This window comes from Mytilus galloprovincialis, unplaced genomic scaffold (assembly GCF_965363235.1).
Source record: "Mytilus galloprovincialis unplaced genomic scaffold, xbMytGall1.hap1.1 HAP1_SCAFFOLD_43, whole genome shotgun sequence".
NCBI lineage: Eukaryota > Metazoa > Mollusca > Bivalvia > Mytilida > Mytilidae > Mytilus > Mytilus galloprovincialis.
Window position 1 is genome coordinate 122,501 of NW_027467992.1, and position 5,000 is coordinate 127,500.

A 5,000-nucleotide genomic window follows, 5' to 3' on the forward strand; every position below is an offset into this window, starting at 1 on the left:
GGTACGCGGTCGGCCTGCTAGCGGGCCACCACGGGGAAAGGTACGTGGACGGCCTGCTAGCGGGCTACCGCGGGTCTCGACGGCGGGGAAGGTACGCGGTCGGCCTGCTAGCGGGCTACCACGGGGAAAGGTACGTGGACGGCCTGCTAGCGGGCTACCGCGGGTCTCGACGGCGGGGAAGGTACGCGGTCGGCCTGCCAGCGGGCCACCACGGGGAAAGGCACGTGGACGGCCTGCTAGCGGGCTACCGCGGGTCTCGACGGCTGGGAAGGTACGCGGTCGGCCTGCTAGCGGGCTACCACGGGTAAAGGTACGTGGACGGCCTGCTAGCGGGCTACCGCGGGTCTCGACGGCTGGGAAGGTACGCGGTCGGCCTGCTAGCGGGCTACCACGGGTAAAGGTACGTGGACGGCCTGCTAGCGGACTACCGCGGGTCTCGACGGCGGGGAAGGTACGCGGTCGGCCTGCTAGCGGGCTACCACGGGGAAAGGCACGTGGACGGCCTGCTAGCGGGCTACCGCGGGTCTCGACGGCTGGGAAGGTACGCGGTCGGCCTGCTAGCGGGCTACCACGGGGAAAGGTACGTGGACGGCCTGCTAGCGGGCTACCGCGGGTCTCGACGGCTGGGAAGGTACGCGGTCGGCCTGCTAGCGGGCTACCACGGGGAAAGGTACGTGGACGGCCTGCTAGCGGACTACCGCGGGTCTCGACGGCGGGGAAGGTACGCGGTCGGCCTGCTAGCGGGCCACCACGGGGAAAGGCACGTGGACGGCCTGCTAGCGGGCTACCGCGGGTCTCGACGGCGGGGAAGGTACGCGGTCGGCCTGCTAGCGGGCTACCACGGGGAAAGGTACGTGGACGGCCTGCTAGCGGGCTACCGCGGGTCTCGACGGCGGGGAAGGTACGCGGTCGGCCTGCTAGCGGGCTACCACGGGGAAAGGTACGTGGACGGCCTGCTAGCGGGCTACCGCGGGTCTCGACGGCGGGGAAGGTACGCGGTCGGCCTGCCAGCGGGCCACCACGGGGAAAGGCACGTGGACGGCCTGCTAGCGGGCTACCGCGGGTCTCGACGGCTGGGAAGGTACGCGGTCGGCCTGCTAGCGGGCTACCACGGGTAAAGGTACGTGGACGGCCTGCTAGCGGGCTACCGCGGGTCTCGACGGCTGGGAAGGTACGCGGTCGGCCTGCTAGCGGGCTACCACGGGTAAAGGTACGTGGACGGGCCTGCTAGCGGCCTACCACGGGTAACAGTAAGCGGACGGCCTGCTAGCGGGCTACCGCGGGTCTCGACGGCTGGGAAGGTACGCGGTCGGCCTGCTAGCGGGCTACCACGGGTAAAGGTACGTGGTCGGCCTGCTAGCGGGCTACCGCGGGTAAAGGTACTCGGACGGCCTGCTAGCGGGCTACCACGGGTAAAAGGTACGTGGTCGACCTGCTAGCGGGCTGCCGCGGGTGAAGGTACGCGGACGGCCTGCTTTGCGCGCTACCACGGCTGTCGACGGCGGGGGAAGGTACGTGGTCGACCTGCTAGCTAGCGGGCTACCACGGGTAAAAGGTACGTGGTCGGCCTGCTAGCGGGCTACCACGGGGAAAGGTACGTGGCTGGCCGGCCTGCTAGCGGGCTACCACGGGGAAAGGTACGTGGCAGGCCGACCACGTACCTTTACCCGCGGTCGAGACCCGCGGTAGCCCGCTAGCAGGCCTACCACGTACCTCTCCCCGCGGTACCCCGCTAGCAGGCCGACCACGTTACCTTCACCCACTCTTTCAAACCTTTTTTTATAAGGGCCACCGTGCCGTTATAAGCTCCAGAGACAAGCCGTACAGCTTGTCTCTGGGACCTTATATGGTCCGCGTTGGAGCATATATGGTCCGGGCTGGACCATATATGAACCAAACCTCTCTCTGACGCGACTTGGTGGACCATCGAAGGTCCAACGGATCTCTCTCTGTGGACCATATAAGGTGCACGGTGGGCCTTAAATGGTCCAGCGGGACTCTAGCGGGTCTCGATAACTACTAGGGTTAGGGTTAGGGTTAGGGTTAGGGTTAGGGTTAGGGTTAGGGTTAGGGTTAGGGTTAGGGTTAGGGTTAGGGTAACGGTTAGGGTTAGGGTTAGGGTTAGGGTTAGGGTTAGGGTTAGGGTTAGGGTTAGGGTTAGGGTTAGGGTTAGGGTTAGGGTTAGGGTTAGGGTTAGGGTTAGGGTTAGGGTTAGGGCTAGGGCTAGGGCTAGGGCTAGGGCTAGGGCTAGGGTTAGGGTTAGGGTTAGGGTTAGGGTTAGGGTTAGGGTTAGGGTTAGGGTTAGGGTTAGGGTTAGGGTTAGGGTTAGGGTTAGGGTTAGGGTTAGGGTTACGGCTAGGCTTAGGGCTAGGCTTAGCACCCACTGTAACCCTAGCTTATGTCCTGAGACAACCCTAGTTCAAACCTTCGCGAAGGTGTCGGACGCCAGCACACGGCCGATCAAGAGGGTGTACGATGCCTGCCTTCGTTACCTGACATTTTATCGTATCATGGAGAGACCTGCTGTAATATTCTTACGTGCGGCTTCCCGATGACAAAAAAAAATTGTTAAGACATACTTTTTGACTGGGGTATAGTTGGCCGGCCTTCGATGGTCGAGACGCTTACGTTCGGCTTCCCGATGAAAAAATTCCCAAGGGTCAACATTTTTTACCGACGATAAAGGTGGCCGAGAGACCCGCGGTAGTCCGCCCGCGTCTAACGTGCGACACCTCGATGAAAATTTCACCCACGTAAAATTTTTTTACCGAGGGTATAGTTTGCCGGCCTCGATGGTCGAGAGACCCGCGGTAGCCCGTCCGCGTCTAACGTGCGACACCTCGATGAAAATTTCACCCTCGTAAAATTTTTTTACCGAGGGTATAGTTTGCCGGCCTCGATGGTCGAGAGACCCGCGGTAGCCCGTCCGCGTCTAACGTGCGACACCTCGATGAAAATTTCACCCTCGTAAAAATTTTTTACCGAGGGTATAGTTTGCCGGCCTCGATGGTCGAGAGACCCGCGGTAGCCCGTCCGCGTCTAACGTGCGACACCTCGATGAAAATTTCACCCTCGTAAAAATATTTTACCGAGGGTATAGTTTGCCGGCCTCGATGGTCGAGAGACCCGCGGTAGCCCGTCCGCGTCTAACGTGCGACACCTCGATGAAAATTTCACCCTCGTAAAAAATTTTTACCGAGGGTATAGTTTGCCGGCCTCGATGGTCGAGAGACCCGCGGTAGCCCGTCCGCGTCTAACGTGCGACACCTCGATGAAAATTTCACCCTCGTAAAAAAATTTTACCGAGGGTATAGTTTGCCGGCCTCGATGGTCGAGAGACCCGCGGTAGCCCGTCCGCGTCTAACGTGCGACACCTCGATGAAAATTTCACCCTCGTAAATTTTTTTTACCGAGGGTATAGTTTGCCGGCCTCGATGGTCGAGAGACCCGCGGTAGCCCGTCCGCGTCTAACGTGCGACACCTCGATGAAAATTTCACCCTCGTAAATTTTTTTTACCGAGGGTATAGTTTGCCGGCCTCGATGGTCGAGAGACCCGCGGTAGCCCGTCCGCGTCTAACGTGCGACACCTCGATGAAAATTTCACCCTCGTAAAAAATTTTTACCGAGGGTATAGTTTGCCGGCCTCGATGGTCGAGAGACCCGCGGTAGCCCGTCCGCGTCTAACGTGCGACACCTCGATGAAAATTTCACCCTCGTAAAAAAATTTTACCGAGGGTATAGTTTGCCGGCCTCGATGGTCGAGAGACCCGCGGTAGCCCGTCCGCGTCTAACGTGCGACACCTCGATGAAAATTTCACCCTCGTAAATTTTTTTTACCGAGGGTATAGTTTGCCGGCCTCGATGGTCGAGAGACCCGCGGTAGCCCGTCCGCGTCTAACGTGCGACACCTCGATGAAAATTTCACCCTCGTAAAATTTTTTTACCGAGGGTATAGTTTGCCGGCCTCGATGGTCGAGAGACCCGCGGTAGCCCGTCCGCGTCTAACGTGCGACACCTCGATGAAAATTTCACCCTCGTAAAAAAATTTTACCGAGGGTATAGTTTGCCGGCCTCGATGGTCGAGAGACCCGCGGTAGCCCGTCCGCGTCTAACGTGCGACACCTCGATGAAAATTTCACCCTCGTAAATTTTTTTTACCGAGGGTATAGTTTGCCGGCCTCGATGGTCGAGAGACCCGCGGTAGCCCGTCCGCGTCTAACGTGCGACACCTCGATGAAAATTTCACCCTCGTAAAAAATTTTTACCGAGGGTATAGTTTGCCGGCCTCGATGGTCGAGAGACCCGCGGTAGCCCGTCCGCGTCTAACGTGCGACACCTCGATGAAAATTTCACCCTCGTAAAAAAATTTTACCGAGGGTATAGTTTGCCGGCCTCGATGGTCGAGAGACCCGCGGTAGCCCGTCCGCGTCTAACGTGCGACACCTCGATGAAAATTTCACCCTCGTAAAATTTTTTTACCGAGGGTATAGTTTGCCGGCCTCGATGGTCGAGAGACCCGCGGTAGCCCGTCCGCGTCTAACGTGCGACACCTCGATGAAAATTTCACCCTCGTAAAATTTTTTTACCGAGGGTATAGTTTGCCGGCCTCGATGGTCGAGAGACCCGCGGTAGCCCGTCCGCGTCTAACGTGCGACACCTCGATGAAAATTTCACCCTCGTAAAATTTTTTTACCGAGGGTATAGTTTGCCGGCCTCGATGGTCGAGAGACCCGCGGTAGCCCGTCCGCGTCTAACGTGCGACACCTCGATGAAAATTTCACCCTCGTAAATTTTTTTTACCGAGGGTATAGTTTGCCGGCCTCGATGGTCGAGAGACCCGCGGTAGCCCGTCCGCGTCTAACGTGCGACACCTCGATGAAAATTTCACCCTCGTAAAAATATTTTACCGAGGGTATAGTTTGCCGGCCTCGATGGTCGAGAGACCCGCGGTAGCCCGTCCGCGTCTAACGTGCGACACCTCGATGAAAATTTCACCCTC